The following is a 10,215-nucleotide window of genomic DNA, read 5'->3' on the forward strand; positions in this document are numbered from 1 at the left end:
AAAACTATCACTGTAGAGCACCATTCCCCCCAAACTTAAATTACACAATGTCCTCAATGTGCAAAGAGAACAAAGGAAAGAGTATACCAGTGCAACTGAGCAAGAATGATCGGGACTGAAGTATCCGAAGTGGGTGGCATTGCCCCCCCAAACTTGGAATGAACTGTGGTCTTGAAAATTGGCACTTGGATAAACTTATCAGATAACAAAATGGGATAATCAATGCATAGTGAACATACAAGTGTAAATGGGATAAACAGATAACGAAATGAGAGAGTTATAAGGGTGGTCCTAGAAATTGGGTAGCACTCTCTCACTGAAGTCACTGTGATGCACCTGATGGAGTCAAACATACAGATATGAGAATACAATCATATGACATCCATAGCAAAAATAGATATATAAAATAGAGAAAGTGCAGGTACAACAAAAATATCAAAGCCGACAGACCGGCTGTAAAAATAATACAGTGACAATAATAAAGTATCAAAAGGAGAGAGGGATCATAAGATAGAAAAGACTAGGAGCTCAGGAAGATGAGGTAGGACGGGCAGGTCTGGCTCCGCGGATGTCTCTGGATAAATCTCTGAACATGGTCACGACATCCGTGTGGAAGGTAGCGAACTCCGCTCTGTGGGCCGTGAGGTCAGCTCTGATGGCAACAATAGCGTCCTCGAGCATCTGCAGACGCACTCTGAGGCCGGGGGTCAAGTCTGGTATGGATGAGGCAGAAGACAGCTCCTGGGTCTGCTCCTGCTCATAGATAGGTGACCTGGCTGGAGAAAGCTGAGCTGCGTCATCCGCTGAGTGCTCCAAGTTAATGTCTATATCAATGTCATCATGCTCGGCAGCTGGATCGACTGGTGCATCGTTCGCTGCGGAAGCTGCTGCTGCTGGCTCTGCTGGTGCTGGGGCTGCATGTGCTACCGCCTCCTCCTGCAACTCCAGCTCTGCAACCGCCAGTACGGCATGGATCTGCAGGCGAGTGATAATAGCTCTCTAGCTCTTGTCCCAGTCCTTCTTAAGGAAGTGAAATGAACCTCTCTCGGGGTCTTCCTGCGGGTGGATGGGATAACACTGGTCAATAAGAATCTGGGTGATGAGGTGGCTGAATGGAAGAGACTTGGCCCTTTCGGGGGCCTCCTTGCTAACGTACTCATCGTAGAGCTTCCTCATCACGCTCCAAATAAGCACAGGAATAGACACCCAGTGGCCGGTATAGAAGGCATACAGGGTTGCTAGATAGTCGCCCCGCCTCTGAATCTTGTGTCTTGCCATGTATATGTTTCGGTAGAGCACCGAATCTGTAACCCACAGGTCATCTGGCAAGAATGTTCGGGTGGCGACGGTCTCACCACCGGCATGGTGACCTGTGAGAAAAATCGCCATATCGGCGTAAGAAGGCCTGTGGAGCCTGGGATAGGTCTCCTGAAGCTCTGGTGGGCACCGATGTGGACAGTGAGTCGAATGGGCCAGAGTATCCACTGTAATGTGATCTCATGGCCATCGATAGAGGTGATGAGCTCGGCTGTAGTGCGCGGCGACGATCGGAGGTTCTGGTAGAACAACCGTACCAGTCGCGGGTAAATCGGCTCTGTGACTGGGGCAAGAATAGCTGAGAGGCCCCGCTGAATGATGTCCTGATATGCATATCGAGTCAGCACCGATCTGGAGAAGAATGCGGTGTCGAATGCTGACTCGTGCTTGATTATCATGTGTGCATATCTAGGCGCGAGCCTATCGCGCTATAGATGAGCTGGCTGAACAGGTGGAGCCGGCTGAGCTGGCTGCTCAGCGCCTCTATGCGGTGGAGATGGTGATGGAGTGAATGTTGGACGAGCTGGCGACTGGGGTAGAGTAGGGTGTAATGGCTCCTCTGTATGAGAGGGCTGCGCTGTCTCCCCAGTCCGCTGTCAGACTCTCCTCTGTGTGTGCTCGGGGCTAGGATCCCGGACATGAGATGGACCAGCGTCGTCGTTAAGTCAGCGGCTGGAGCCGTGACGGTGTCTATGTGCTACCGTCTTAACTCGAGCCATAGTCCGCAAATAAAAATTCAAGAGTTGGTGCCAGCATATACCGAATATAAAGCACAATATAGAAACATGTATGTCAAATAAGATAGACAAAACAAAATATCACATGATTCTATGCAAGTGGCAGAATATGAAACATGCTAAACAATGTAAGTATGAAATGCATCCAATGTGGAATATCACAGGCATTGGGCACATATAAGGTAGCATGAATATAAAATAAGATGAATGAAGTATGTATATGAGATCTGTGAAATTCGATCGATCAGAAAAAGAAATGAGATCGGTCACAAAAGTTGGATCGATCGAAGGTTGAGTTGGATCGATCGCAAATATTCGATTGATCATAAATTTGTTCGATCGATCGAACAGTGCAACGATAAAACCTAACAGTCACAGATCTGTGACTTTTAAAGTATGGGGCCCACACGAGTAAGTTCGTGGGCCCTGCAACAACACAAATCAAGCCTAATTGCACTCCAAACGTGGCCCAAACACCCAAATCTAACAAAATCTTCAAAATCTATGCACACATATACACACACATATATATATATAGACATGGATGCTAAAGCTTTGAGAATGGAAGATTCAACATGAGAGCAACATGATTACGACATTTGAAACAAGTATTGATGCATGAGAGTTCAAATCTAGGGAAGGATGTCTCGGATCTTACCTCAAGAGAGCGAGAGAATGGAGAATAAACTCAGAAGATCTGAGATGAAGAAGATGTAGATGAACTGAGATTCGAGATGCTTGGATCTCGCCGGAGGAGTTGCCGGAGCTAGGAGAGATGATTCACAGTGAAGAAGGATGAGAGGCTAGGGTTTAGTGAGTGAGATCGATCCAAATGATCGATCTTAAGACCCTTGGATCTATTTTTAAAAACATTTCCCGACTAGTTCGATCGATCGAAGATAAGTTGTGATCGATCGAACTTTGATGAACTCCTTTTAAAGTATTTTTGGATATTTGGTTTTTTTTTTTTTTTTTTTTTTTTTGAATTTAATTAATCAAAAACTAAATAAATTAAAACATTTTTGAATTTTTAAAAACTTGTTGAAAATTAAAACAAAATAAAATGAGAGTAAAAATAGAATAAAATAAAAATGAAAATATTTTTGGATTTTTGAAAAGTTGAAAGGTCAAACTAAAGTTAAAATAATGAAATGAAGATTTGTGATCGATCGAAATAAGAGTTCGATCGATCAGACAGAGAGCAAAAATATGCAGGTTTTTGGTTCAAAAATTTGGCTAAGTGTTGGAACATAAGATTGATCGAACTGGAAAGTTGGATCGATCGAAGAACTTTCAGATCGATCTTGGAATGTTTCGAACGATCAGACAAAGAGCTAAAATATACAGGTTTATGCAGCCTCAAAAAATTTCTAAGTATTGAGTCCTGAGATCGATCAAACTTGGAAGTTGGATTGATTGAAGGTCTCTTGATCGATCTTGGAGTTGGTTCGAACGATGGGACAGAAAGGTGATTTGGATGCAGGTTTCTGCAGGTCGAAAAATTTTCTAAGTGTTGGAGTGCAATGCACAGTTCGATCGATCGAACTCCAATGTGAGATCGATCGAACTTTGCCAAATGCTCAATTATGACATAAAAGCTTATACAATCCTCACCAATGTTCCTTTCAATGCATGTGAACCTAAAACAAGTATCTAGACTTCGTAAAAAACAAAATGAAAGATAGAAATGGGGGAGGAATAGGGTTTTGACACCCTACGAATGCCATTGTTAATCTTTAACGTCTCAAGTAAGACATTGGGCTCTTTTAGCCCGAGTTAAAGATCTTGTGATGTATCCCCTTCTTGTTGGGGTGATAAATGCTTTGAACTCCACCCAACAAATGGTCATTTGAAGAACTTATTGGATCAAGCTCAAAAGAAGCTTTTGATCCTTTGTCTATGCAATTAAAACCTTTGGGCTTCCATGCCCTTTCAAAGCAAGAATTTGAAACAACACTTTCAGAATGCAAGGTTGAAGATGATCCTTTGGAAGTTTTGGTTTTAGACAAAAGCTCATTTCCTTGGCAATGAAGATCATGACATTTTTCTACAACATTAACCTCTCCTTCATACTTGTCAAGTGAATTGGGTGTGGGATTAAAGATATTCAACTTTACCTTCATGTGGCCAAATGAAATCTTCGTCACCCCTATTCTACAATTGATGTTGGCATTGGCGGTTGCCAAGAAATGACGGCCAATGATAACGGGAATTTGGCTCTTAAGATTGGAAACCGGTTTCGTGTCAATGACAACGAAATCAACCGGGAAGAAGAATTTATCAATCTTGATCAAAACATCCTCAATGCCCTAGGTTTCTTAATGGATCGGTCGGCAAGTTGTAAAACTACCAACATCGGTTTCAATTCACCTAGGCCCAATTTAACATAGACCGAATATGGAAGAAGGTTAACACTTGCTCCTAAGTTAAGAAGTGCCCGATTAATGATATGATCACCAATGATGCATGATGTAGTGGGTGAACCGGGGTCCTTAAAATTTGGAAGAGTGTTATGTTGCAAAATTGAGCTTACTTGCTCGGTCAAAACCACTTTTCTTGGTGTTTGGCTCTTGTTCTTCCGCTTTTGGGTGCACAAGTCTTTCAAGAATTTGGCATATGCCAGAATTTCCTTGATTGCATCCAATAGTGGAAGGTTAACTTTCACTTGCCTAAACATTTCCATGATTTCATTGGTTTTTGCCTTTTGCTTATCTTTTGAAATGGATCCTTTTAAGGCATCCGAAAATGGAACCTTTGGTTCAAACACTTTTTTAGAATTTTCTTTGGAACTCTCTTTAACACAAGAAGTTTTCAAATCATTTTTCAATAAAACCTTTTCAACATCATTTTTCAAAACTTCTTTTTCAAACACATTTTCAAAACTTTCTCATTTGCAAGATCATGTGTATGCAATGAAGGAGGAATGGGATGTGAAACGGGATGGGTGACAACTTAAGATTGCACTGGTTCACTCTCTTCATTGGATATTTCAACTTGATTGTCCATAACTCTACCACTCCATAAGGTAGTCACCGCATTAACATGTTCAATGGTATGCCCTTCCGATGAGGAATGGGTTTCCACAACACATTGTTGTTTAAGTGGGCTATTAATGGGCATCTTTCCCTTCTCTCTTGTATTAAGAGTGCTTGCTATTTGCCCTACTTGGGTTTCGAGCTTAGCAATGGATTGAGAGTGAGAATGAAGTAATTGTGTGTTAGCCTCAAGAGTCCCCAAAGCATTTAAAACCTTTTCTTCAAAGGCGGGACTTCTAGTGTTTCGTTAGGAATAAGATTGGTTGGGAAAATGAGAATTAGCAAATTGATTCCCTTGTGATTGATAGGGTCTATAACCTTGGGATCCTTGGTTTTGAAGTGGAGGTGGAATGTATTTCCCTTGGAAACCGCCTTGGGAAGGGTTTAAGCCTCTCCTTGGTTTTTTCAAGAGAAATTCAGATGATTCCTCCAACTTGGATTATAATGAGTACCATAAGGATTGTTCCCTTGGTTTACAAAAGCCATATTGACTTGTTCATTAGGTTCATTATGCACTTGTCCATGAGGACAATGAGAAGTAGAATGAAGAACACTAGAACAAGTCATACATGTTTCATTTGATGCACGATGAGAATGGTTAGGGAAGGAAGATACTTGGTTCGCCGAGTTTTGGTTAATCAAAAATTGATCAAACCTTTGAGACAAAGACTTCATTTCGGCGACTATTTCATTTGAATGTTCAACTTGATGTAAGCCTACACTCTTCCTACCTTGTGAATTTCTACCATTCTTGGATGATAGTGTTCTATGCAAAGAATTTTCACTCATGCTTTCATAAAGACGCCACACGTCATCCTCATGCCTATCAATGTAAGAGCCACCCATGGAAGCATCAACCATACCCTTATAGTTGTCCGATAAGCTCTCAAAGAAGTATTAAATTAATTGCCATTTGGGCATGTCATGATGTGGACACTTCCTAAGCAATTCATTGAAGCGTTCCCATGCCTCATGAAATGTTTCTCCATCCCCATGTGAAAATTCTCAAATTGAGGTCCTCATGTCATTGGTCTTAGAAATCGGATAGTACTTCTTCAAGAACTCTTGTTGCATTTCTACCCAAGAAGTGATTGAAAAAGGCCTAAGATTGTTAAACCAATACTTTGCCTTGTCTTTTAAGGTGAATGGAAAAAGTTTGAGTCTTAAAACCTCTTCCGGCATGTCCGTATATTTTACGGTGGAACATACTTCAAGAAACTCATCCAAATGCTTGTAAGGTTCTTCACTAAGAAGTCCATGAAAGTTAGGAAGCATTTGAATAGTTTGTGCTTTAATTTCATAATGATGTGCTCTAAATGGTGGTAATTGAATGCATGTGGGTGCATTGTATTCATTAGGCATATAGTGATCTCTTAAAGTAAGAGGTGGATTAGCTACTTGAGGTGCAACATGAACACCTTAGTTATGAATTCCTTAATTAATGACGGGAGGTTGTGGAGCATACATTGGCCTTGGCATTCCATACGGAACTTGGCCTTGTTGTTGTAGTGGTTGGTGAATGAATGGCCTAGGCATGCCTAATGGTACTTGTATGTTCTCATTGTGCACATTAGGATGAAGGATACCTTGTTGGTCTATGTAACCAATGTCCTCAATATGGTCATCCATTGAAAGATTGGCTCTATTTGAACTTCCTCTTCCCCTAGGATTTCTAACGATAGATTCAAGATGCAAATCAAGAGGGGCAAGAGTTGGTCTCAATGAACGACGCCCATGCATGCACAATATAAAACACAACAAACACAAAGAATGACAAACACTATGCCTTCACAACAATGCAATTAGACTTCTTCCACAAACATTAAATTCATACTCCTATACTTTAACCCAATGATGTAAGTCAATCAAAAATAAGCCTCCACGCGGGCCGACGATTTAACTAAGGGATTGAGTAAAGAAAATCTCACAAAGGTCCTTTAGCACTTCAACTCCAAATTTTAAAGCTTAGCTTAGCTAAAAAAAAATTTAAGTTTTTAACATTTTTCCTTTCTTTGCTTGCTTGAATTGAATGCTCAATGGCTCATTTGCTTGCTTCCTCTCCAACAATGCACCTAGTTAAGTAAGAACAACACAATAAGTAACCAAAAAGAAAAATAAAAAAAAAAGTAAAAATAAGATCAAAAGAGTACTAATCCTAATCAATTCCATAAACTCGACGTTGCTAAATCTAATCAACAAATCCCCGGCAATGGCGCCAAAATTTGACGCGCGATAAAAGCCATTCCTACACGCCAAAATTGATGTAATGAATGTGCGGTTCGAGGAAAGCCTTTTTGGGTCAAGTTTAAATTTATAAAAACCACTACCATCACTACTACTAACGTAGCAAGAGTGAGTAGGGATCGTCCCAAGGGATTGTGGGGATTGAACAATGTTAGAGTTGATTGTGGAATTGCAATTAGGGCTAGTAGGTCGAGTGATCAAACAATTGGTTGGTTGGTTGATTAAAGAGCAACTAAATTAAACTAAGTAATAGCAAAATAGTGCAATTAAGAGTAAGTAAGAGAGAGAAGAGTCTTGGGGTTTAGAGATCACCACCAAGCAATGCATTTCTATATTATTGACAAGTGATTAATGAGGGCAATTAGGGTGTTGCAATATTGGTGTGTGTGTATTTGGTTGATTCAACAAGCAAGGATGATTAGTTAAGCATATATTGTCTAAACATCATGTGAAAGGCACAATATATCTAAGCAATGAAGCATATATTGTCTAAACAACATGTGAAAGGCATAATAAATCAAAACAAGTCATTAATCCTTTCATTAGGCTCACAATCCAAATACAACACAAGATTAGAGACATATGCTAATTGCATTCAAAATCTTGGATCATCAAACAACAAGCATAGATTGTCCTCCCATTTAACACTAGACTACAACTACACTACATCTACACTACTAGCATGAAAATAAACTAGGGGAGAGGCACAATCCATCAAGAGATAAGCATGAACCATCAAGAAAATCACAAAAGCATTCTTTTAAGCACAATGTTTTGACAATCTCTAAATCTATGGTATCAATACACATAGACATGCATCAATAACACAAAATCTATAGACAAGAACATGAACATCAATTCTAGCATACATAGACATATGAATAGAATGAAATGATCAATTGGAAGCATTAAACCACACAAATCATTGATTAAACAAGATCTATATATATATCAAAGTGTCAAAACATTAATTACAACACTAATCCCTCAATAATACACAAGATTAAGATATAGAAAGTGTAATACCCCCGAATTTCCGGATGCGGGTTGGCCAGGCCTACGCCCGATTACCCGAGGATATCAAAACAATTAGCAATTTAATGAACACAGAATACAATATAGAAAACAAGAATAAATAAAATTTTGCTGGAAAGAACCTAGAATGATAATCCAATAATTGAAAACCTCAGAATAAATAATTTCATTGATAATTAAAACTATTTTGATACAACTGATCCACCACGAATGGAAATCGTTCTCCAATTTATACAACTCGGGAATCCATCTAGTGGACCCCTAAAATATCCAATGGTACTCAAAAGACTGGAACAAAACCCAAGTCTTAACATGAAATAAAATCCTATGCCATCAGTAGAGTGAATAACTGTATCTGCTCAGCACGATCAAGCTCTACAGCCCAGAACTGACGAACACCTGAAAAAAATAATAAAAGGGTGGGTCAGGCCCACTAGCAAGTTCTAATCTAACTGCAATCCATACAGTGACCCGATACGCAGATACACCATAGATACCTCACAATATCTATCTAGTCCATACATATATATATCCACACTATGGGACATTCACTGAACTACAGTAGGGATCTCAACCTGAATAGAAGGCAACATGCGAATACGCACCCAAAGGTGGGCATGAGTACCTAGACCTAACAGGGTACACCCAACCTACTATAACCAGCTACACATCCACTGCATATACGCACCCTAACCAACAAGTTTGAGACTCAAGCTCAACTCGTGGTACCATAAACATATATATCTAAACTCTGTTCCTAACCATTCACAAGAAATCCAATAAGTCATTCGGCGTATTCAACCGTACCGACTTATATATATATAAGGAGGATTTATTTAACAACCCGTTCCCTTATTCCAAAATAGGTAGGACTGAGTATTTTAAATCAGTCTGTCCCTAGTATGCCACCGTCCCATACCGGTGCATACAATCCACAAAGTCCATATAATTGATAGAACCAGTCATACTGTTCACCAATTAAAATCCATAAGGTAGGAATTAGCATTTTGAGCTAAACCATACCTAGTATGCCATCGTCCCATACCGGTGCATACCATCCTCCATATCCATGTAAATTACAACATTCAAACGATAAGCAAGTAATTTACAATGCAAAACCAAACCCAGATAATTGACAGAATTTTAATGTGAGAATTCAGCAATTAAAATCCAATACATAATTCCAAATAATTGGTCAAATTTAATATAAGAATTCAGCAATTATAATCCAATATATGATTCCAAATAATTGACCGAATTAAGTATAAGAATTCAGCAATTATGTTCCAATACATAATTCCAGGTAAATTACAAAGCATAAATAATAAGCACGTAATTTATAGTCCAAAACCAACTATCCACATCGTTGCAGAATAGTATTTAGTATTTCAACAACTTAAAACCAAAACCATGTAAATTACAGGCTATAAATAATAGTACAATAATTTAAAATCCAAAACCAATATCCAAATAATTACAGAAGATTTTTAAATGTTTCAGCAATTTAAATCCAAACAATTAACCATATAGTTACAGGAGATGATTTAATAAATCAACAACTAACATCCAGAGCCTGTATAGATCACATCTAACACATCAATGACCCTATAATATATTTAAGACCATTTTATAAATATATTACATCCCACTGGAATGCCTAAAAATAAGCTTAAGCATTTAATACTTCATCCATCCACCAACCGTATGCAATTGTACATAAGTGTTATACAGTTTGATCCGTTAATTTAGAATTAATCTTAAATCAATTTAGGGTCTTAATAACACCCAAAATTAACTATTTAATCCCCCCGTGAAGTCTCATTAAATTTCTAAAATTTAATCAAGCC

At 39.1% G+C, this 10,215-nt stretch overlaps 1 non-coding gene across 1 annotated transcript; it reads left to right on the forward strand.

Moving 5' to 3' along the window:
• Positions 1–6,008: 6,008 nt before the first annotated feature.
• On the forward strand, positions 6,009–6,114 carry LOC132310661 (small nucleolar RNA R71). The gene has a single exon (XR_009482667.1). It is a non-coding gene; the product is annotated as a small nucleolar RNA R71 (small nucleolar RNA).
• Positions 6,115–10,215: the final 4,101 nt, after the last annotated feature.

This window comes from Cornus florida, unplaced genomic scaffold (assembly GCF_030987335.1).
Source record: "Cornus florida cultivar Cherokee Brave unplaced genomic scaffold, ASM3098733v1 CherokeeBrave_3.0.0_Hap2_Chr05, whole genome shotgun sequence".
NCBI classification, from domain to species: Eukaryota; Viridiplantae; Streptophyta; class Magnoliopsida; order Cornales; family Cornaceae; genus Cornus; species Cornus florida.